Source organism: Hemitrygon akajei, chromosome 10 (assembly GCF_048418815.1).
Source record: "Hemitrygon akajei chromosome 10, sHemAka1.3, whole genome shotgun sequence".
Classification (NCBI taxonomy): Eukaryota; Metazoa; Chordata; class Chondrichthyes; order Myliobatiformes; family Dasyatidae; genus Hemitrygon; species Hemitrygon akajei.
The window spans coordinates 134327427-134353392 of NC_133133.1; the positions used below are offsets into that span (position 1 = coordinate 134327427).

Here is a 25966-nt window from a genome sequence, read left to right on the forward strand (position 1 = left end):
GGCAGTGATGTCCCAGTTCTGCTAGAAGATCTTGCAATGAAATGTTGGCAGTTTTACCTGCCACGGGAAATTTCTGTGATCTTTTTGGTAGTGGTGTACATTCCACCTGAGGCCGATGTCAGACAGGCTCTTGATGATTTGAGCAATGTGATCAACATACACGAAACAACACACCCTGACGCCTTCCCCATCATTTTGAAGAGGTTTTAACTAGGACGGCTGGAAAAAGTCACTAAACAATATCATTAACAAATCCCTTGTAGTACCAGAGGAAACAATGCACTGGACCATTGTTACACCAACATCAAGAGTACCTGCTGTGCTATTCCACATCCACACTTCGGACAGTCTAATCTTCAGGCTGTACTTCTACTCCCTGACTATTGGCAGAAACTGATGACTGCAGCACCAGTAGTGAAGACCAAGAAGGTATGGACATGAGAAGCACAGGAGCTCTTACAGGACTGCTTTGAATCAGTGGACTGGACTCTATTCAGGGATTCACCTTTGAATCTGGATGAGTATGCTGCAGTTGTTACCGACTTCATTAAAACCTGTGTGGATAAGTGTGCGCCTACAAAGACTTGTACATTCCCAAACCAAAAGCTGTGGATGAACCAGGAGGTTTGTCGTCTGCTGAGGGCTAGATCTGAGGCACTTAAGTCCGGTGACCCAGGCCTATACAAGAAAACCAGGTATGATTTGCAGAGGGCTAATTCAAGAGTGAAGAAACTATTCTGAGTGACATTGAAGGCAGCATCAACTCTGGCAGGTTTGGCAGGCTATTACTCCCTCCAGAGAACAATGCTTCACTACCAGATGAGTACAATGCCTTCTGTGCCCACCTTGACAGGGAGGAAGTGAAGATCTCTGCTGCATTTGGTGCCCCTGTGATCTCTGTCTTGGAGGTTGATGTTAGGCTGTCTTTCAGGAGCATGAACCCTCACAATGGAGTACCTGGTAAGGCTCTGAAAACTTGTCCCAACCAACTGGCGGAAGTATTCAAGGATATTTTCAACCTCTCACTGCTATGGTCAGAAGTTCCCACCTGCCTCAAAAAGGCAACATGTATCCCAATGCCCAGGAAGAGTAGTGTGAGCTGTCTTAATGACTGTCATCCAGTGGCATTCACATCTATGGTGATGAGATGCTTTGAGAGGATGATCATGGTTAGAATCAACTCCTGGCTCAGCAAGAACCTGGACCCACTGAAATTTACCTATTGCCACAATAGGTCCACGGCACTTGCAAACTCAACGCCTCTTCACATGGCCTTAGATCACTTGGACAATGCAAATGCTTATGTTAGGATATTATTTGCTGAGCTTCAACACTATCATTCCCCAAGTCCTGATCGATAAGCTACTGAACCTGGGCCTCCGTACCTCTCTCTGCAATTGGATCCTCGACTTCCTAACTGGAAGACCATAATCTGTGCAGATTGGTGATATCTCCTCCTCTTGCTGACAATCAACACTGGTGTACCTCAGGGATGTGTGCTTATTCCACTGTTCTACTCTCTCTATACCCATGTCTATGTGACTACATTTAGCTCAAATGTCATCTATAAATCTGCTGATGATACAACCATTGTTGGCAGAATCTCAGATGGAGACAAGCAGGCGTACAGAAAGGAGATATACCAGCTATTTGATTGGTGTCGTAGCAACAACCTTGCACTCATTGTCAGTAAGACCAAAAAGCTGATTGTGGCTTTCAGGAAGGGTGACACAAGGGAACGCAAACCAATCCTCATAGAGGAATCAGAAATGGAGAGAGTGCTATAAGGAAGGCACATACAGTGGCTATATTTCACTTGGAATTTGAGGAGATTTGGTTTGTTACCTAAAACACTCAAACTTCTACAGATGTACCATGGAGAGCATTCTGACGGGCTGCCTCGCTGTCTGGGATGGTGGGGTTGGGGCGCGAGTGCGACTACTGCACAGGTTCAAAAGAAGCTACAGAGAGTTGTGAAATGAGTGCTCCATCTTGGGTATTAGCCTCCGTAATATCCAAGATATCTTCAAGGACCGTTGCCTCAGAGAGGCAGCATCCATTATTAAGGACCCCATCACCCAGGACATGCTCTCGTCTCATTGTTACCATCAGAAAGGAGGAACAGAAGCCTGAAGGCACACACTCAGCGATTCAAGAACAGCTTTTTCCCCTCTGCCATCTGATTTCTAAATGGACATTGAACCCATGAACACTACCTCACATTTTTAAATATTATTTCTGTTTTTCCACTATTTTTTATTTAACTAATGTACATATATAATTACTGTAATTGACTTACTTTTTTATATATTATTAGGAATTGCATTGTACTGATGCGACTAAGTTAATAAATTCCATGACATATGTTGGTGATATTAAACCTGATTCTTCAACGTCAGTGTCTTATCTGCTTCCACCACTACCCCCGTTCAAAGCACCTACCAATTTCTGCATTTCCAAAAAGAGCTGCCCTCACATTTAAACTTTAAGCTTACCCCCCCCCCCTCTCAAATTAAATGTATGTCCTGTATTACTTGACATTTCAACCCTGGAGACAAGATTCTGATGAGCTATCATATGAATACCTCTCAATTTTTTTGTAAACTTTCAGCAGGTTTCCCCTTTGCCACTCCAGAGGAAACAATTCAAGTTTGTTCAACCTCTCCTCATAGGTAATAGTCTTTAACTGAAGCAACATCCTGATGAGCCTGTTCTGCACCTTCTCCAAAGCCTGCACCTCCTTTCTATAACTGGGTGATGAGAATTGCACATAATACTCCATATGCAGCCTAGCTGAAATTTTAGATAGCTGTGACATGAGTTGCCTAATCTTATACCTAACACTCTGACTAGAGAAGTTATCTCTTTGCTCCTTGAGGAATGAGTATAGTGTTGAGGACTGTGCTGAATTAATGGAACAGGCCTTTTGATCCACCATATTTTTGCCAACCATGATACCGATCTAACGTGTAGACAACATCCATTGCTTGACCCTCATTAATCATATCCCTCATTGGTTTCTATCATGTCTGAAACATCTAAACCCTGCAATGCTGAGCTACCCATCTTACACTTCTCTCAACCAGGTTTCTGAATGGGAACATCGTACTTCCATGTACTCATGCATAAGTTCTTCCGTCTTACCTTTTCTGAATGTAGATAGTAACTCTGGACAGATTATAAAAGTATTATTTCATGCATAGGTAAACACAGATGCATATTCATATCCATGCACAAAGATGTTCAAAGGTAAGGTGAATGCACACAGCCTTTTTCCTAGGGTTGGGTGATCAAGAACAAAAGGGCATACATAGATTTATGGTGAGGGGGCAAGAGATTTAATAGGAACCTGAGGAACATTTTTTTACCCAAAAGGTGGTTCATATATGGATTGAGCTGCCCTAGGAAGCTTTTAAGGCAAGTACAATTAACAACATTCAAAATAGACTTGGATTGGAAAGGTTTGGAGGGCTATGGGCCAGGTGGTGGTGGTGGTGGTGGTGGTGGCATCCGTCGGTCTTGAGAGACCATGGATCTGCGCCTGGAGTTTCCAGGGCGCAGGCCTGGGCAGGGTTGTATGGGAGACCGGCAGTTGCCCAAGCTGCAGGCCTTCCCCTCTCCACGCCACCGATGTTGTCCAAGGGAAGGGCACTAGGACCCATGCAGTTGGCACTGGCGACGTCGCAGAGCAATGTGTTGTTAAGTGCCTTGCTCAAGGACACAAACATGCTGCCTCAGCTGAGGCTCGAACCAGTGACCTTCAGGTTACTAGTCTGATGCCTTGCCCACTAGGCCATGCGCCAACACTTGGGCCAAATGCAGGCAAATGGGATTGGTTGCGATAGGCCTATTAGTCAGCATGAACAATTTGAGCCAAAGAGTCTGCTTCTATGCTTTATGACTCTATGACACACACCCTGGCAGTTACCAGTTACTCCGACACTCACATCCTTATGCACCCACAGAGACACAGATAAACATAAAAATGTAGACACTCTCTGTACAACAGATACTTGTCGCCCTCCTTCAAAGTTCAAAGTAAATTTATTATCACTGTACATTCAGTATGTGTCTCCATATATTACTCTGAGTTCATTTTCTTGCAGGCATTCAAGTAAATAAAGAAATGCAATAGAATCAATGAAAAACTACACACAAAGACTGACAAACAACCAATGTGCAAAAGAAGATAAACTATGCAAATACAACAAAATAAACCTAAATAAATATGCAAATAAATACAGCAGTTACTGGTTAATTGAGACACATTAGTACCAGTGCATTTTGGCCCAATTAAGCGAAGTATTAAAGTATTGTGTGCAATTCTCATCACCTAATCAAAAAGGTATAAAAAAAAGTCAAACTACTGCTTAACCGAGTAACAGATTATGAATTTAATTGAAATACAGTAAAATTTAAAACACTACCAATACTGCTGCAGTGCTGTATGACTCTTTAGATCCTAGCAATACACAGAAAATGCTGGAGGAACCCAGCAAGCCGGGAGGCATCTATGGAAAAGAGCACAGTTGATGTTTCGGGCTGAGACCCTTCAGCAGGGTCCTACTGAAGGATCTCGGCCCAAAACGTCGACTGTGCTCTTTTCCATAGCTGCTGCCTAGCCTGCTGAGTTCCTCTAGCATTTTGTGTGTGTTGTTTGGATTTCCAGCATCTGCAAATTTTCTCGTGTTTGTTTATTAGATCTTAATAGTTATCAATGAAGGAATTCAACCAGTGTACACTGTGTATTCTTTTGAATGACTGTAAATTAACAAAATCAGCGTACACACCTATGCAGATAATGGACTGCCTTTATTGTCTTTCTGCATGAAGTAGTGTCAAAAATCACTGCTTTTTAATTTGGCGTTGGGTGGCCCGAATGAATAACAGAACACAAGCGTGCACCACTGACACTATTAAAAAACTTTGTTCTGAGCATGCTGTAGTGGACACATGGTCTACACTAGTTAGAAACTGTTGTAACTTACAAATATTCATTTTCATTGTAACATTCAAGATGATTGTCGATACCTTCAAATTCTTCATGGCTCCTAACTTGAAGTAGTGAAATTGTTTTATTTTCGCTTGTGGCTGTATCTGACATCTACAACCCTGAATGCTTGAAACACACAGTGAGCAAAACGGCTCTGAATTGTCTTACTGTTTATTTCTCACCAACTATCAGTGACAAAAATCACTGATTTTTGAACACAGACACACGTAACTGACGCTACTTAAAAACTCTTTGATTTAAACATGGTGTAATGTCCAATGGGCATGCAAGTGCACCCGACCAGTGCTAGTGAGTAACTGTTCAGCAAATCTCCTGTCTCTCTTAAGTGGCATAGCGTCCCAAATAAACGAACAGAATGCCGACTATTTCTCTATTAGTTTTTGCTCTTTAAGAGTTGTTCCAAATAAGCTGTCCCCGATTAACCGGAATCCACTCAAATACTAAGAACATGGAATTGTAGAGTTCTTGAAAGTGAGTTGGTAGGCGGTGGAATCATTTCAGTGTTGAAGTCAGTGAAGTTATCCACGCTGGTTCAGGATCCTAATGTTTGAAGGCTAATAACTACTCCTCCTCTCTGTCGGTTTATCTCCCTCCCCCTCCCTCTCCCCCTCTCCCCCTCTCTAGCTAATGCATTCCTTTTCAAAATGCAACTCTAGAATTCTTGGGGGTGTGACCCTGTTTTCTCCACTGACACGATGGAAGTCTTAACAGTTACACTGCACTCCATGAAGCTCTCAAACCTCTCTATTTTCATTAATGAACCCATTCATTAATTATTTGGAGTGCAGCATGGAGTCGACCCTACTGGCCGTTTGAGCCGTGCTGCCCCAGCAACCCCACAGCCTCGATTAACCCTTACTTAATCACAGGATAATTTGCAATGACCAATTAACCTACCCAATATGTTTTTGGACTGTGGGAGGAAATCGAAGCATCCGGGGAAGGCCCACACATTCCATGGGGAGGATTTACAGAGACCCCGAGCTGATATAGAGTCATGCCGATTGTTACACTATAGTGGCGCCCATGGTTACCGTGGCTACCGTGGTTCTAACAAATAATTCTTTGCGCTGCTGAAGCACAGCAGATTTAATGAGAAAATAGCACACTTTTAATGAGGTTCAAATGATGTAATTTAATGAGTTTTGAAACCTCCTTTGTACTTTACTGAAGGGAGAGAAGTATTTCACATCATCCTGATTATCTCCAACTGAAGCGGGGAAGAAGCTTGGTTTGTGATTGAAGATTTGTAGAAGAAACAGAATCATTTTTACAGAGAAAAAAATAGCAAATAGCAAACAATGCAACAATCTTGTTACACAGAAGCAAAAAAAGTTGCAAAAATGCTCAACATTGATTTTATTTTCTAGAAAGCACTTTCTCATTGAATAATCCCTTTCATTTTATTTAATTTATAAAACTGTTGCACAAAGAGTTGTGTGCTACGGTAATTTAATTGTTGAAGTTGGATTTGGAGGTACATGCTTCACATATTGTAAAGGGGATATTGGAAGCTGGGAGTTCACCGGGGGTAAAATGTAAGAAATGGTTGAACGTTTGAGAGAATGAATGCGAAAGCCTTTATTCCACTGATGATGCTAGGTTAGAACCATAGAACATTACAGCACAGAAACAGGCCCTCTGGCCCTTCTTGGCTGTGCCGAACCATTTTTCTGCCTAGTCCCACTGACCTGCACCAGACCATATCCCTCCATACACCTCTCATCCATGTACCTGTCCAAGTTTTTCTTAAATGTTAAAAGTGAGTCCGCATTTACTGCTTCATCTGGCTCATTCCACACTCCCACCACTCTCTGTGTGAAGAAGCCCCCCTTAATGTTCCCTTTAAACTTCTCCCTTTTCACCCTTAACCCATGTCCTCTGGTTTTTTTCTCCCCCAGCCTCAGTGGAAAAAGCCTGCTTGCATTCACTCTCTCTATACCCATCATAATTTATATAACTTGTTGTTAACAAGGTTGTTAACAAATGGTTATCATTTTAGCATTAGATTTAAAACCATACAAACTCAGGGCTTTTTCAAAGAAATGTGTAATATATGGAATAATTTCATTCATAAAGACAAGAGTAAGTTGCGTTTCTTGAACAGCAGAAGAAACAGAGAATCCAATGTGGATTTATACTTGCTGAAGTATTCACCTGAGATTTGAGTCTGCTGGTGGGGTTATCCATTCTCTCACTTCATTGAGCAATGTGTCACTTTATGAATGGTCTGTGAACATATCAAATTCCTACTCTAGTTTCAAAACCACAAGGTGATGGCTGCCATGCTGTGTCAGGTGCCTTCACACTCCAGGACCCATGTGGCCCATGATTCTGGAGGTACACTGGCACGTTGCCTTTGCGGCTAAATGGGAAAAAATACACAAGGGCATCCTTGTGTTAACGTTTGAAGAAACTGACTTGTATCGAGTGTGTGTGATGTCTGGTGTGGCGAATCTGGGGAATTGGATTGCTGAGGTTAGGATTTGTGCTGATGCAGTGGAAGTCATAAGTTTTGTATATCGAATCACAGAGTCATACGCTATAGAAATAGGCCCTTCGGTCCAACTGCTCTTCCAAGCCAGTCTCAATTGCTCAAATTTAGTCCATAACCTTCTAAAGCATTCCTATTCATGGATCTGACCAACTGTCTTTTAGGAGTTATGATACCTACTATAATCACGTCTTCTGGTAGTTTGTTCCATATGCGTATCACCCTCCGTGTAAAAAAAAAAGTTGCCTTCTCAATTTCCTTTTAAATCTCTTCCACTCTCACCTTAAAACTTAGCTCTCTAATTCTTGATTCCTGAACCCTGTGTAAAAGATCAATGCCCATCAAGATAATCTCTCAGTCTTCTGTGCTGCAAGGAAAAAAGACCTAACCTGTGCAACCCCTTACCTTAACACAGTCCATTAAAACCTTCACAACAGCCTCATAAATCTTTTCTGCTCCCTTTCCAGTTTATATCATTCTTCATATAGCAGGATACCAAAATTGTAAATAATACCCCAAGTGTACCCTCATCAATGTCGTGTAGAATTGCTATTTAAGATTCCAATTTTGATACTCAATGCACTGATTTGTGAAGACCAATACAAGGCTGTATAAAATATTTCAGTAATATGTAAATCTGTTCCTTTGCAATTTCAATCCTATTTTGCATCATTTGGCTTTATCATATTTTCATTACTGACTTAGGACTAAGTTCTGCCCAGTCCAGGGAAGATCAAGTGAGGAGTTCAAATGATCACAAGAACAGAAAATGGTGGAAATGCTCAACAGATCAGGCCACATCTGTTGGAAGCAAAACAGAGTTAAGATTTCAGCTTGAAGACTTGCTTGATTTCAGCTTGATCAGTAGTGCTCTAGATACTAACATTACAGATAGTGGGATGCCCTGTTCAATAAGTTTTAAAATTAATTTAAAGGAAACAGCTATTAGAGGGAAAATGGTAAAAGTTAAGCAAAATGAAATTTTGAGTTAAGCAACTACATCTTTAGTTGGAATAATGAGTCTTTTCCCATTTTGCCATTAAGCTTCAAATTAATAGCATGTGGAAATGCATACAGTCGGTCTGAGCCCAGTAATTGTCTCGATCTTGTTAGTGAACACAATGGCATTCTGCTCCACTGCCCTGCAATCCCAGTAGTACAAATGTAGTATATTTCCTGAATTCCTTTGTGTTAAGAGTGAGGTCTGCTTTTCCCCCCTCTCCAGACACTGGTTTACAGTCCTGAACCCTCAACCACCAATGCGTGACTGCCCATGAAATTAGTGATCTACTCTATTTCTCAAATTGAGAAATAGAGTAGAATTAAGAAATTGAGAAATTTGAGAATCTACTTTTGAGATCTACTCATCTCCTTCTACCTTAGGCCACAAACTTATGAATGACCCCGATGAGTTATTAACTTCAAATTTTCTGCATAATCACTCAAAGAGTTGAACTGCATGTGCATGTAATGAGAGCTGTATAACTCATCTCCTTCTACCTTACTGAACTTATCAATCACCCTTGCTGTGGACTCTTTCTGGAGGTCCAAGATCCATATGCTCCATGACCGCTGGACTAAGTGTGTAAATGTAGGAGGGGACTATGTTGAAAAATAAATGTGCTAGGTTTTCTACAGTTGACTTCTTCTACCTAAGGCCACAAATTTATCAATCACCCCTCATACCTTGCTACCAGATTGCAACTCTGAAAGATAATGTTAAATTTGATTGCAAAAAAATTAAATACTGCAGAAGTTGGAAATCTAAAATCAAACATATGTAATGCTGGATGCTTGGTAGGTCAGACACTTTCCCTATAGTACGTAATATTTAGTGATGACTTTTCATTAGAGCTGGGAAATGTTACAGATAACATAGGCTTTGAATTGCAGAGAGAATGGAGAGAATAAAAGGAATGACAGTGATAAAATGGCAGTGTGTCAGCTAAAAGAGGTTTGTTAGATATGTGGGTAAAAATATGTGGGGAAAAAGGAAAAATGACTTGTGTTGCTTAGCACTTTAGTGCAAGGATGTTTATTAGGTGGGTCAAAAATCAAACTTTCAAAAATTAGTGAAAATAGTGAAAAGAAAACTGCCAATATTAACAAAAAAAAAACTACCAGAAAACAGGATAATAGCTCCATACTATTCTTGTCCAGTGTGAACTTCCAGCAGCTCGATCTCTCTTTCATGCTGAGCCTGATGATCTCCATTTTTTAACACTAGGACGTACCATGTTTAACTACTCACAAAGTTAACTTCATATGTATTGAAATATGATGCACCCCACAATGTAGTTACAATCATACTACAAAATAAATGGAATGATCTACCTTAAATACAGGATCCAAACAACATGTACACACCCTGATTATGAATAAAATGGAATATTCTACTGTGTATGGTGGGAAAAATGCCATAAAGCCTTCGCAAATGCAGCAACTTGGATTAGGACCCATTATGAGAATATACTATTGAAGACACTCAGCAGAACAGCAGAATGACAAGGCAGCATTTGTGTGTAAAGAGAGCGTTTACCAAGTGCTGTCCTGTCACAAGGCTAATGAAAGCTAAAGATCAGTTGTATTTAATTTTTTGTTATTTGGGTGCCACTAGCATGGCCAATACTTATTTTGCATTTCTAATAGCCCTCCAGAAGGTGGTGATGAGCTACTGTTTTGAACCACTACAACTCTTCTGATGTAGGGACCTCCCACAGCACCATTGGGAAGGGTCAATATTTGAGCCTAGGGATGAAGACGGAAGGGTGATTGATTCACAATTTTGAATGGTGTGCAACTGGGAGGGGAAGTTGTGTGTTGGTATTGCCCTGTGGCTGCTAACCTTGCCCTTCGTGGTGGTCGAGGTTGCTGGTTTGAGAGACGCTGCTGGAGATGATGCCACCATGTGCCAGTGGTGAAGGGAATGAAAGCTTAGGGTGGCTGATTGGGTTCCTTATCTGGAATGATGGTGAATTTCCTTCATGTTGTTGGGGTTCCACTTCCAGGTAAGTGGAGAGTACTCCATCACATCAATGACTTGCACCGAATTAAAGGGATGTCAGGAGGTGAGCAGCAGGCTGAAGGATACCAGGTGTCTGACCTTCCCTTGCAGCCCAGTATTTATCTAACTGGTCCAGCCTGGTTGCTGATCAATGGTATCTCTCAGGATGTAGGTGACAAACTACTAAGTAGCAATAATGATGTTGAACATCAGGGGAAGGTGGACAGATTCTCTTGCTTGAGATGGGGGGGGGGGGGGGGGGGAGATGGTTGCTGCCTAGCAGTCTTGTGAAATAAATGCTACCACCCGGCTTTGGCAATCAGGTTTCGACTTTCAGATTTCCAATCAGTTCTTGCCTTAAAATTGACACTGCTGACATTAGCTCATGAGCTGAAAATAGGAATGCACTTTGTGTAATCATCAGTGAATATCCCCATTGTCCTTTTATTTCATCCTGTATTTCCATTCAATCTGTCCGGCTACCCCGGACCATCAGAGCAGATTCACGTTCATATTTATGTATCACCAGAACATACAGTGAAGTATGTCATTTGCATTAACAGCCAACGCACCTGGGAATGTGCTGGGGGCTGCCACAAGTCTCACTACATTGCACTGCCAACGTAGCATACCCACAATGCTTAGCAGAAGAACTCAGAGCGCAACAACAGCAAAGCAAGCCCCGTTCCTCCCGCCCACTCACCCACACGTGGATAGTCCTCCAACTGCAGGACAGGTCTCCAGTCTCAATGGGCTTCAACTTCTGGACTTCCAATTGACATTCAGGCTTTCATCTTTGGAATTGACCGCTGGACTAGCTGGTGACAGAACTCTGAACACCAGTTTCCCGAATTTCAACCTCCCCATTCCACGTCTTATTTCATACTGTATTTTCAATCAGTCCACTGTTGTTATCTGTGTCCTTCAGAAAAATCCCATCAATTCCATTGTCCCAAATTTTCACCAGCAATCTATTCTGTCTATTACCACCACACTGGTTGCCCTACACCCAGCTACAATGAGGGGAAGTTTACAGTGGTCAACCAACCAAACAATCAACACATCTTTGGGATGTAGGAGGTAACCAGAGCACCTGGGAGAAATGCAAATATGGAGAAGATGCAAGTTCCAGAGGTCAGAATTGAACCCAGGCCTCTGGAACTTAGAGGCAACTTCACCAGCTACAGCACTCATGTGCTGCTTAAATCAATGATAACTCAACTAAAGATGCTTGGCCAAGGGGGAAAACATGAAACAGCTGGAACTGGACTTTGAACTGTAAAATGTGGTTGTTGAAGGCCAATTATCCCAACCCCAAGGTGTCACTGCAGGATTTTATCAGGCCTCTTTCCTGGGCTCAGCATTCTCCACCTTCCTTCTAGGTCCCCATTGAACAATTTGCTTCAGTTCCCTCATTTTCCTTACAGCTGATGAAAGTTTATTGAAAACCTGAATCACTGAATCTTCTGTCACCAGATGACTGGAAAAAGTGTGACCATTATTTAAAACACATACTTTTTATGCTTGGTTTAGATCTTAAGCAACATATTCACAAAACAAACTGTCCAACTGAAAAGCTAAAGAAAGAAACCACTCATTTCTATGGCACCAAAGTGAAAGAGTCAGGATACCTCAAACTACTTCACACAATGAAATACTGTTATGTGGGTACCAATGGTCACTGTTCTGAGCCTGTGAAAAGAAACACTAGAATTATCAGCTCATCTGTTTTTACAGCAAGAATATTGGCCAGAAGAATGGTTATGACTGCATTTAATAGCACCTGATCCGGTGAAGGGTTTTCTGTTTAACAGTGTAAGTTCTCATCCATAGAATGACATTGCCCACTAACGTAGCAGTCATTATTATTGCATTGAAGGTCGCTCTCCAAACCCCAAAGCTTGAATCCATACCAGCCTTCTCTTAAAGGGAGTACAGGTGTCCCCTGCTTTATGAAAGTTTGATTTATACCACTATGCTTTTACGAAAGACCTACATTAGTACTGTTTTTGCTAACAAAAGAAATCTGAAGAGGATTTTCGCTTTTACGAAAAAAGGCGCCCGCTTTAAACTTGTGTTTATCCCGAGAAAGACTACCATGACAGTGAAGCCTTGTGCAGGCAGGTGTGTGTGCATGCGTGTACGTGCTGATTTTTTTCTACAAATCGGTTTTGGCTAAATCTTCCCGATTCTGGTAAGTGAAACTACACTGTACATACATAATTTCTGCTTTATATAGGCTGTGTATTTATCATATCATTCCTGCTTTTACTATATGTTAGTGTTATTTTAGGTTTTATGTGCTATTTGGTATGATCTGGTAGGTTATTTTTTGGGACTGGGAACGCTCAAAAATTTTTCCATGTAAATTAATGGTAATTGCTTCTTCGCTTTACACCATTTTGGCTTACGAAAGGTTTCATAGGAATGCTCTACTTTCGGATAGAGGGGGAAACCTGTAACTGATAGGCAATCAAATTGTTTGAATCCTATCTGTGTCGTTTACACTGGTCACTTGATGGCGTATCTTGGTGACATTGAAGTATTCCTTGCAATCTTGTTTTGCCCTTGTGCACAAATGTACTTGACAGAAATTTTGCCTTTGAGTCCCAAGAATATGGATTCAAGACTCAGTACCAAGACAATGATTTACCTCAGCACTGCTTTCCAATGTGGAGAAGTTTATACTATGCAGAGTTCCACTCTTTCTGGGCACACAAAGCCCATAAAGTGATGAAGGATCACTTAAAGACAAATGCGCAAAGGAGACCATCTTGACATTGCCGATCGCAATGAAATAAGGTCCAAGATAATGACTGAGAAAGACACGAGTACTTTTGTTAGAGGTAGGGGAAAATACATCAGAAATAAAATATAACAAAAATGACAAATAGGAACATTTTACACAATAATTAATTGACTCGATGAAATACGTATCTTATTAAAACTAGCCAGTAATAATCCAGCATAAATGGACAGCCAAATAAAAAAAGAAATGAAGAAAGGGGCTTAAACTGAGTTTGTTAGTATCAGAGGAGAGAATGAGAAAGATATTTTGAGTAATTTACAGTCAAAGAGCCACACAGATTAGAACTAGGCCCTTTGACCCTTGCACCAACCATCTACTATAATCCCATTTACTAGTACTTGGTCCATAGCCTCTGACACAATGGTAATTCAAATTCTTTTTTATGTTTTCTCAGAATACCACTTCCACCATCATGAATTCAACCACCCTCTAAGTAAAAAGTCTCTTCTGTAGATCCCCTGCAAACCTCAAATATGTGCCCACTGTTCTAGCTGTGGCCAGCCATGGTAAGAAAGAAAGTCAAAGTACTTAACAATGAGGAAGCCAAAAAGTAAGGAATTAAATTATTAAAGAATATACAATAAAAGTAAATATCAACATAAGTAGCAAGAAGAATTAAGGTAAAAATAGGACTGTTAAAGAAGAGATAGATAATGAGAAAATAGTAGATATAAATTATTTGTTCTCTGTGATATTTGCAGATGAAGGGTCTGTTTCTAATCTGTATGAAACTTTGCTTCAAATTCTTTTCTCCAGATTCTCTGTCAAAGATATTGACAGAAAATCTAAATAGCTGTAAAGGCATTCAAAATAGAAAGTGCATTGTTACAGATAAGTTAATCAAGTGAATCTCGATCGATTAAAAAAAAAAGTGGATGTGGAAGAGAGAGTGGGACTGCTACATTTGTACAGTGCCAGCGGACTGCGGAAAGCTAATGTAATTCCTACATACACTAAGGGAGATGGAACAATGGGCCAATTAGTTTTCCATTGATGGTAGGGAAAAAAGAGAATCCTTAATCAAAGTTGTAATGGAAAAGATCTCAGAACAGAAGAATAGACAACATACATTTCAAAAGGGAAGGTCATGCGTGATCAACTGTATTGAATTCTTTAAAGAAGTATCAAAAAGGTTTGGTAAGGGACATGATATATTTTGGTTTTGTGAAAGGCATTGTGAATTTACTGTATAGCAAACTGATAAGGTTAGCACATAAGGAGTTGGGCCACAAGTTACATGATAGATAGCAGATTTATAGGATTAAAATTAATGGTGAAGTTAAGGCTTATTCATCTGATGGCAAATAGGAGAAAATATTATTAATTGTCCATGTAATCGTCCATGTATGGAATCGTCCATGTAATTCTATGATTCTTGGGGTTCAGAAGTAAAATTTCAAAACTTACTCATGGCAGTTGATTGGATGCAGTTCTTAAGTTGGAGCACAGTGAGGAAAAGCAATATTTTTTACTAAGGCATTGAATTGGCAAAGGAGATGTTATTAAAGTTAGTGCTTTACAACTGTACATTTTTATTGCAGCACCAGGTGGCTGACTACAACATTGTGGACACTTCCAGAGCCATTCTGAAGGAGCCATTAGGATAAATGGTCCTGTCTGCTGGAGGTCCTGAGTTCTTAGTGAGCTTGTTCAACACATCACTCAAAAAGATCTTGGGTTGGGGTAGAGGTGGGGTTTGTGGTTGCGGGGAAGTATCCAGAAGAAAAGCGGAATTTAGGACAATGGATTCAGAAACAGAATCAAGTTTAATATCACTGGCATACACCATGTTGTGAAATTTGTTGTTTATCAGAAGCAAAACAGCTAAAAAAAATTACAATTGGATCACATCAGAACCAGTGCATTTTAGCACAATTAAGTGGTTGCCCCAATTTACAATTGTCTTACTGCTTATCTCTCAGCAAACCCTGCTTTTTGAAGACAAACACACACTACTGACACAATTTAAAAACTTTTTGGCAAAATTTCCTGTCCCAATTAAGTGGCATAATGACCCAAATAGATAAAGGAAATCCCTACTATATTCTCAATTTGTGTGTGTGTGTGTGTGTGTGTGTGTGTGTGTGTGTGTGTGTGTGTGTGTGTGTGTGTGTGTGTGTGTGTGTGTGTGTGTGTGTGTGTGTGTGTGTGTGTGTGTGTGTGTGTGTGTGTGTGTACTTTTGATAGGTTGGTTCATCGTCCATTCAGAGACCTAATGACAGAGGAGAAGGAGAAGCTGTTCTTAAAATGTTGAGTGTGTGTCTTCAGACTCACGCAAATTAATGCAGCCAGGAAAAGGAATAAGTAAGTGGTGCTAGGTTTCACTTTTCAGGAATAAAATTGGAAGAAAAAAGAATTATGTTGCTTTGGTAGAGAACTTTAGCCACTTCATACTTGGAACATTGCGAATAGTTCTGGTTGCCACATTAACAGAAGCTTAAATGAAAACTATTTTGCAAAGTAACATTAAAATTGAGTTATGTGGAAATATATCAACATTCTTTTCTCCTAAAGGGAAGTTGATCTAATCCAGACATTTCATTTTGAAAGTATTTGATAAGAGGGACACCAAGCTACTGGACTAAAAATTGGAAGGCACTCTGCTCCTATTTCTTACAGTTTTATGGATGAAGCATTAAGTTAAGTCCATCTGTTGCTTGTATGAATGTGAAGGATCCCTTGCCCCCTTTTATGGTCTAACTAAAGATTCACTTAGACCATAAGAGTAAGGATTAGCAGAATTAGGCCATTTAGCCAATCAGGCCTGCTCTGCCATTTAATAATGGCTGATTTATTATCCCTCTCAACCCCATTCTCCTGCCTTCTCCCCGTAATCTTTGACACCCTTACTAATCAAGAACCTATCAACCTCCGCTTTATATATACTCAATGACTTGGCTTTTACGGAGTGCCCAGTTAAACAAATCAAAATCTGATTCAAAACCTGTAACGTTTTGTTCAGTCATGGAAAGTTAGCCAAATGAAGCCATTATGACATATCTGGGCTGTAGAATCCAACAGAGCTGCCTACTAACCTTGGGGTTGGGATTGATGTCGGAACAACGAGTGGTTGAGGGAAGTCTGCAGCTTGCTATCTTTGGCCGTCCACTCTGAGGTTGGACACAAGCCCTGAAAGCTCAATTCAATATCGTAGCCTGATGCACCCTCAGTTTAATGATCCCCTCTCCCTGTCTATTCCAGGTCTCCCCTCATTTCTTCTGCTGGCCCCCAATCTTTCTCCTTTCCTCCAAAGCAGAACATTGGCTGCATTATCTACTGTGAGGCTCTGCACAGCTGTCATTGACGTATAATTGGACTGTTTATGACAAGCTCTGTGTAGGTTCTGTCAGCTGTAATTAATTATTACAGAGTGTGCTTTCCCCCTATGCATCTTATGGCAGATTCCTGTAAAAGTGGGAGGGTGCGGAATCAGCCACTTGATAGGTCCCCAGTGACTTGAGTTTGGGAGATGAAACCTAGAAATAATCCCACTTGCTGTCATTTGAGATTTTGGGAGGGTGGGAGGGCAAATACCTGAGCAGTTTTCAGTCCTTGACAAGAATTTTCATTGCTTTCAAAAGCAAGCTGCAATTTTAAAAAGATTACACAAAGAAGATAGTTGCTGATTCTATTCCTTCATATGATTTGCCGCCAAAGGCAGCATTTCATGCCCGTCGGCAATTGTCCCTGAGAGTTGTAAGGCAGTTTGCTGTTTTATGTGATGCATATGCTCACATTGAGGTATCAGGAGGGAGTTTCAGGATTCCATTTCCCATTCCCATTCTGAAGAGGCTTTCCGTGGCTGCCTCTACTGCCATGATGATGCTAAACTCAAGTTAGAAGAGCAACACCTCCTATTCCGTCTGGGTAGCCTGCAACCTGATTGCATGAACATTGATTTCTCTTCCCTCATTTTTCCATTCCCCATTCTGGTTGTCCTTTCACTCTTTCTCTTCTCCTGACCTTCCTCTGGTTCCTTTCCTTCTTCCCTTTCTTCCATTGTCTTCTCCAATTAGATTGCTTCTTCTTCAGACCTTTACGTCTTCCACCTCACCCCTCCCAGCTTCTTACTTCATCACCTTCCCTCTCACCAAGTCTTGCTTATCACCTCTCATCTTGTACTCCTTCAGCTCCCCCAACCCCAACCCCTTATTCTGGCTCCTGCCCCATTTGTTTCCAATTCAGATGAAACCAAATAATTGACCTTTTGTTCCTCTCCATAAATGCTGCCTGTCTTGCTGAGTTCCTTCAGTATCTGGTCTGTTTTGTGCTTTTTCATGATATCATTCTGGAGAACGTTGTCTCATTTTTTAACTGCATTGTATATTGTGGTTTATAAATGACAATAAACTGAATCTGAATCTGAATGTTGCACAAGATTTCCAGCATCTGCAGTATCTCATGTTCAAAGCAGATGTTACCGTGGATGAATTATTGTTGAGTCAACACTGGAATTCATTCACAGGACTACTGTGGAAGTAGCATTTCAAAATAGCATTATGAGAGACCCATTTCAGATAATTATCATGGGCAACAACATAGGCCTGTCCATGCCCACTGCTCATTTAACCCTATATCTAAACTTGGAACCTTCTATCCCACACAACTGGGGCCTAGCAATAAATGTAGGCTTTGTTAAAGACGCTCAGATCACTAAAAACACAAACAATTTTTAAAAAACAATGAATTCTATGACCAGCATTAAAAAATAAGTTAGAAGGTGTTAGTGCCTTCACCTTACCTTCAGAAGAGTAGTGTGGGAGAAGGAAATTTTGTGTGGAATTGATAATAAACACACATAGATGTAAGATAAGTGACTATAAGTTGCAGAAGTACACAGACTATGTTTTGGAAGGTGGAGTTTATAGTTTGATTCCAGTAATGTGCTTCTCTCAGCTATATCTAAAGTGCAACCTTGACTGGCATAGAGGCTGGTGGAAATGATGTCTGATCAATGAAGATAGATTGCAGTGTGCATCAGGGGATAATTATAAAAGAGAAATCACATGGGCACTTTTGTTCCAAGGCTTTGAGGAGAGGTAATTTGGCTCAAGTTGTGTTGAAGCAAACTGTCCATATGCCTAACTATGCCAGTGGTCTGAAATATGATTACATCCATAGTTGATCGATGGTTCTGGATTGGAAAGCAACAGGAATTCCTGATAAAATGGAAGAATATCAATGATTCAGCTGAAAATTAGTCAATCATTTTTTTAAAAATAGATTTATTTTGTTGAGCAAATGTTTGTGACTTTCTGTGAATATTGGGGAAACTGCATTTGGGCTGAATTCTAATCTTCTGCATGCAGACATTTTGATATTACTGCATCTTTTCACTTAGTCCTAATTGAACTAAGTGACATCAGCAGTTCCACTTTGAAGTTTGTTCAAGACCTGAGCTGCTCCTTGGGCCACTTTTGCAATTGTAACTGAGTTAGCTTTCCTTGATCAAGGGTGACCACTGAAAAACTTGAAGTTCATCCATTCAGCAAGCAGCTGCTCACTTAGTCAAGTCTGTAGAAAGGTTTCTGTAGGGAGCTGGGAATGTAGGATTGTGGTTGCATTTAGAACGGCCTTGATCTTATTAAAATGGTGGAGTAGGCTTAATGGACCAAACAGCCCATTCCCATTCCAAGTCTTATATTTGTAAGTTCCCACCCTGCAGTTGGTCCTCATCTTTAACCTAACCAGCACAGTTTGCCAATTCCACCAGCTTCAACCCGATAACATCCACGGTCGGTCCCTGCTCCCTGCCCAAAGACTAATGCAGCACAGGAGAATCCACTATCAGTGCTCCCTGGCTAATTTTACCAGAAGGTACCCATGGACAGTACCTGAATCTGTGCATTCTGAACACCACTACCTGACGATGCTCATGATCAGATCCCATTATCAGAATCAACTGTCACTGCCCATTTCTCTGTGTTGCCCAACATCCTAGTCATCAGATGCACCTACCCAGTTACGGTAGGTGTTATTCTTTTCAGTTTTTAACTAATAACACCAGCACCTTTGGTTGTCTACAGATCAGGATGTAGAAGAGACAGTTGTTCTTCCTGTCAATTGGAGGCAGACCATTCCCCTCAGAATAAAAGCTCGGTTTTGCTAAGAGTGCAGGACTGTGCAGTGAGGGAATATTTACTATTTACAGTTAGAATCTAAACTAATGTTTCCTGATTGAAATAAAATAAACAGCTACGGAGACGAAGGAAATCCCTTAAATTACACAAATGTAAAATAAGTATCAAACATGATGAATGTCCACTCAAGATCTGTTTTTATTTCTTGGTGTTTGAACTGGATGATGCCAGCAATGTAATTAGAAAGGCTTCATCGAAGGAGAAAATGCTGAATATAGAGAAAAATTAGGGCAATGAAATTAGCTGGGTTGTTCTTCAAAGAAGCCAGAATGGACTGGATGACTGAAAAGCCTTCTCTCCTTGCATGTTATTCTGAGATATTATGACAAGATTCCATAATAGGGCAGTCACAATGTTACCAGACTTTGCATGACTAATAGGATTGAATTCCTACCGTAGCTCTTTTCAAGGACCTCAGAAATGAATGAATGTTTTATTGGGAATGTCTTGCTGTCAGCAGAATCGAAGGATTTGCCTGACACAGTTCTGTCAGACGCCACAGATCGCGATAGACTGGTGGCCTCGGGCTCCTTGTTGCTGTGGACAGTAGCGCTGCTACTAATTAGCCATTGAAAGTCTCAGTACCTCAGCTGTCATAGATTTGCTGTCACGAGCACCCCCCCCCGTCCCACTCCACTCGGCACAGCAACCTCAGTGCTGCTGTCATTTTACCATGGATTATCTCCGTTGTCTCTTCATTGCGATCTGAGCTAGCAATCTGTGTGTAAGCTGTGCTCCTCTCAGTGGTTGCCGCAGGTACAGTATGGCCCCAGATTGTTTCCTTTGTATACAGGCTTTTCTAAACTGAGTGACCTACAGTGGGTAATGGTTTAAAGTTTCCACAAATTACCTAAGTGTGGTTGACTTACTGAAAACCGTATATGTTTGAACTGAAATTGACTTCAGCATTCATTGTGAATTTCCGGACACGCGAAAATTGTGAATGTTTCGGGGTCTTTAGAAACAGGGATATCTTTTCAATCAGTTTCTGTTTTGTGTGCTGGAGGTAATGGAATATACGTGTCAACTTATTTAATTGATGCATGATTGGACCCTGACTGAACTTGCTGCTTTAAACAGACGTTGGAATGTTGAGAAGGAGGCTTTTAATAATTTATTTACAAATAGAAGCTAATTTAAATTTGTCTTGTATATTTTGTACAGCTTCTTTTACTGAATCCCTTGGTTTATTGATAATGTGCAATGGAAGGGAGTAACGTTGGTTCCAGGGAACTGCATTGTTTCTATTCAAGGCAACTAGTTTCACTATACTGTATACATTTGTTGAGCATGCAGTACCATTTATCTGAAAGGCTTTTGACTGCTCTGAGAATGTAATTGAGTGTTTTCCAGGCTTTGGGAATAGAAATTTGATTTTATTTGGATGTTTTGTTTCTTAAGTGGACTCTCGTGTCACAAGGCAGAGCAAAATTCATTCAATCTTGTCTTGATGGTGCTTCCAGGTCTCAGGCAGAGCATATCTAGAATCAGTTTGTGCATTGTCTTATCCAGTGTTTCAGGATTCAGGGTGAAGCCCCTTTGTTGCCCTTTTTTGATGAACCCAAATCAGGAAGGGCACATTCAGAGAAAGGCACATCCACTGCCCCAGCCAGAGCTTCCATAGAACCACTACAGCACAGAAAACAGGCCATTCGGCCCTTCTAATCTGTGCCAAAACTTTATTCCGCTAGTCCCATTGACCTGCACCCAGTCCATAACCCTCCAGATCTTTCCCATCCATGTATCTATCCGATTTATTCTTAAAACTTAAGAGTGAGCCCGCATTTACCACGTCAGATGGCAGCCCATTCCACACTCCCACCACTCTCTGAATGAAAAAGTTCCCCCTAATGTTCCCTCAAACCTTTCCCCTTTCACCCTAAAGCCATGTTCTCTCGTATTTATCTCTCCTAATCTAAGTGGAAAGAGGCTACTCGCATATACTCTGTCTATACCCCTCATAATTTTGTAAACCTCTGTCAAATCACCCCCTCATTCGTCTACACTCCAAGGAATAAAGTCCTAACCTGTTCAATCTTTCCTTGTAACTCAACTCCTGAAGACCCAGCAACATCCTAGTAAATCTTCTCTGCACTCTTTCAATCTTACTGATATCCTTCCTATAGTTAGGTGGCCAGAACTGCACACAATTCCAGGTCAGGTGCGTGCAGTGTGAAGCTCTCTTATCTCGGTCTCAACAGGCAGCCTCACAGAAGGCTTCTCTTCCACAGCATTGTGCCCTTTGCTTTACAAGTTGCCACATGCTTTTCTGGCGAGGATAGGGAGCAGTTAACAGTACACTGGCTCTGTAGGTTCACACCTAGATAGTGACTGTTCCGCAAGGGACCTGTTCACACAACGGACTAGAGTTTTCACCTCAGGTTCAGAAACTATCTGTGTGATTACATTTCTGAACCTGTGCCAAATGCGAAAACTGCACCCTACTTGATATTTGCACAGTATTCTGGCAGCAAGAAAGGTCTCACCATCAGCACAGGTCGGGCAACATGCTAGTGATTTGATCCAAAGTTATTTATGTTGTCAGCTATAAATCAAAGTAACATTTTGCCTTCAAGATAGAAGGTTGTGGGTTTAAGTTGCACTTGTTGGGAAATAGATGGAGACCGAAGAAACAGACTCCAGAATGGAATTCCGGAAAAGCTACACAGGAGCCCTGTGCATTTGGAGGATCTCGTCTGACATTCCAGTAGTTCATGAAGGAATCTCTACACTATCAAATAATCCAGTTTAACAATCTTGTGTAACACTGAGGGATCCCTGCTCTGTCAGAGGACTTAGCCTGATATTTTGGCGGCTCATTGGGGGGAATCCCTGCATTACCGAAGGATCTGTCAAAGGTGGCAACTTCTGAAGGCTCAACAGTTTCTCAGGCAGATGTAGAGCTTCCACACAAATATATTTAAACCACAAATGCTCCGGTTTTTGTCTACAAATTGAATACCATGTTTATCATCCTCTCAGACGTTCCCTTGGGATTGAGGGTGAATTATGCCTCTCTGGTTCTGTATTCTGAGGTAATTAGTGAGGGCAAAGTGGGAAACCTACAGCAGTCAGGGAGGAGGTACCTGAAGGGATGCATACAAGGGCAGCTTGTAAGTTTTGGCTGTTACTTCTCTTGTTTATGCTGGGCTCCCAGTGCATGACCTCAAGGTTCCCCATACAGTCCCAAATACCCCTTTTGTACTTTGAATGGGCAATGGGCAGTAACTGCAAAGAGACTTTGGGGATCATGAGCTTTTTTAAGGAGGCTGTGTTTTTCCTTCTATTGTGATAAAGCCATATAAATTATTTCATTGGCTGTGGTATGATTTGGAGTGGCCCAACTATGTGACACGTGGCCAAGTGGTTAAGGCGTTGGACTAGCGATCTGAAGGTCATGAGTTCGAGCCCCAGCCAAGGCAGCTTGTTGTGTCCTTGAGCAAGGCACTTAACCGCACACTGCTTCAGTACACCCAGCTGAAAATGGGTACCGGCAAAATGCTGGAGGTTAACCTCACGATAGACTGGTGTTCTATCCGGGGGGGTGGGGGGGGGGGGAGGTTGGGGAGAGTCTTGTACTCTCAGTCGCTTCATGCCGCGGAAACTGGCATAAGCACCAGCCTAATGAGCCACAAAGGCTCGAGACAGGACTTCAAGTCAAGTCACTTTTTATTGTCATTTCGACTATAACTGCTGGTACAGTACATAGTAAAAATGAGACAACAGGACCATGGTGCCACATGAAACAGTACAAAAACTACACTGAACTATGTAAAATCAACACAGAAAAAACTACACTACACTACAGACCTACCCAGGACTGCATAAAGTGCACAAAACAGTGCAGGCATTCCAATAAATAATAAACAAGATAATAGGCATGGTAGAGGGCAGTAAGTTGGTGTCAGTCCAGGCTCTGGGTATTGAGGAGTCTGATGGCTTGGGGGAAGAAACTGTTACATAGTCTGGTCGTGAGAGCTCAAATGCTCTGGTGCCTTTTCCTAGATGGCAGGAGGGAGAAGAGTTTGTATGAGGGGTGCGTGGGGTCCTTCATAATGCTGTTTGCTTTGCGGATGCAGCATGTAGTGTAAATGTCTGTAATGGCGGGAAGAGAGACCCCGATGATCTTCTCAGCTGACCTCACTATCCGCTGCAGGGTCTTGCGATCTGAGATGGTGCAATTTCCAAACCAGGCAGTGATGCAGCTGCTCAGGACGCTCTCAATACGACCCCTGTAGAATGTGATGAGGATGGGGAGTGGTAGATGGACTTTCCTCAGCCTTCGCAGAAAGTAGAGATGCTCCTGGACTTTCTTTGCTGTGGAGCTGATGTTGCGGGACCAGGTGAGATTCTCCGCCAGGTGACCACCAAGAAATTTGGTGCTCTTGATGATCTCTGCTGAGGAGAGATTTTAATAAAAATTTTAATAAAGTCTGATCCAGGAACTGTTCCTGATTTTACAATTACAAAATCCGTTGAGGGATTTATCAGAATACACTTACAAATTCAGATCAAATTTAAAAATCGTCTCTCTCAATGGAATACTTCTGAGATAAAAGATTTAGAATTAGACACAGAGGATTTAACAAAATCAAAGACAATTTTCCCAGCAGCTACACTCACAGCTAGAGATGGCTCTATGGAAGTTAGATCTCAACTGCCAAAACGCTAATGTTCAGCGGGGAGTGGTCGCTCCGTGCCCTCCTGAAGTCGACAACCATCTCTTTTGTCTTGTTCACATTCAGAGACAGGTTGTTTGCTCTGCACCTGTCCGTTAGCTGCTGCACCTGCTCTCTGTAAGCTGACTCATCTTTCTTGCTGATGAGACCCACCACGGTCATGTCCGAACTTGCTGGTGTGGTTCAAACTGTGTGTTGCAGCACAGTCGTGGGTCAGCAGAGTGAACAGCAGTGGACTGAGCATACAGCCCTGGGGGCCCCGTGCTCAGACAGACAGACATACTTTATTGATTCCGACAGAAATTGGGTTTTGTTACAGCCGCACCAACCAAGAATAGTGAAGAAATATAGCAATATAAAAACATAAATAATTAAATAACAATAAGTTAATCATGCCAAGTGGAAATAAGTCCAGGACCAGCCTATTGGCTCAGGGTGTCTGACACTCCGAGGGAGGAGTTGTAAAGTTTGATGGCCACAGGTAGGAATTACTTCCAATGATGCTCAGTGTTACATCTCGGTGGAATTGAGTCTCTGACTGAACATACTCCTGTGCCTAACCAGTACATTATGGAGTGGATGGGAGTCATTGTCCAAGATGGCATGCAACTTGGACAGCATCCTCTTTTCAGACACCACCGTCAGAGAGTCCAGTTCCACCCCCACAGCATCACGAGCCTTACAAATGAGTTTGTTGATTCTGTTGGTGTCTGTACCCTCAGCCTGCTGCCCCAGCACACAACAGCAAACATGATAGCACTGGCCACCACAGCCTCGTAGAACATCCTCAGCATCACAGAGACACAATTGCAGACCATTGGCCTTGCACCAATCAACACACAATTACCTGACTGACAATGACCTTGATTGTCTCAACTTCAGACCCTGCAATGGGATCATGATTTGGGACCTCGTAACTTGTTAATGTGGTCTGGGAGGATTGCTGTGTGAAATCATTTGGGAGAATGAGGGGCAAAACTAGTGCCCTGTCATATCTGAGATTGTATTGTTCAGTGTGATGGTGTTGGAGATGTTGCTTCCAATCTGGACTGACTGAGGTCTCCCAGTCCGGAAGTCTAGGATCCAGTTGCAGACGGAGGTGTTCAGGCCCAGTAGGCTCAGCTTTCCAGTCAGTTCCTGAGGAATGATTGTGTTGAATGCTGAACTGAAATCTATGAATAGCATTTGAATGTATGTGTCTTTTTTGTCCAGGTGGGTTACTTTAACTTAACTAAGAACTACGTGACCGCATTATGCAAATATAAGTCTTTCTTTATCTAAGAGCAAAAAGAACAGTACAATCTCAAATATGACAGGGCACTAGTTTTGCCCCTCATTCTCCCAAATGATTTCACACAGCAATCCTCCCAGACCACATTAACAAGTTATGAGGTCCCAAATCATGATTCCATTGCAGGGTCTGAAGTTGGGACAATCAAGGTCATTGTCAGTCAGGTAATTGTGTGTTACTTGGTGCAAGGCCAATGATCTGCAATTATGTCTCTGTGGGTAAGTTAGAACATCAAGGCATATGCAGAGCAAAGTTTAATCACTTCTGTGTGCAAATGAAAACAGCTCACAATGAAGCTTTGGACTGAAATTGGAAGAAGATATTTCTCTTTTTCTAAGAGAAGTGCTTAACAGTGAATGTCTGCAGAGAAAAAAACGTAAGTGCTGGATTTCTGACATATTATTCACAAACTCCGGAAGTCCTAACACACTCCACATCAAAAGTCTTTATGGTCCTGAAGAAGGGTCTTGGTGCAAACCGAGAACTGTTTATTCCCATCCATAGATGCTGCCTGACCTGCTGAGATCCTCCAGCA

At 41.6% G+C, this 25966-nt stretch overlaps 1 protein-coding gene across 13 annotated transcripts in view; it reads left to right on the forward strand.

Annotated features, from left to right (window-relative positions):
- nrcama (neuronal cell adhesion molecule a) overlaps window positions 1-25966 on the forward strand; it is a 432442-nt gene that overhangs the window by 271345 nt on the left and 135131 nt on the right. Inside the window, exon 1 of one of the 13 annotated variants that reach the window (XM_073059010.1) lies at window positions 20166-20217. The exons of the other annotated variants lie outside the window; for them this stretch is intronic. The gene's annotated coding sequence lies outside the window, so the exon portion shown is untranslated. Of the gene's footprint in view, window positions 1-20165; window positions 20218-25966 lie in introns of those variants that run through there. 13 annotated transcript variants of the gene reach the window in all.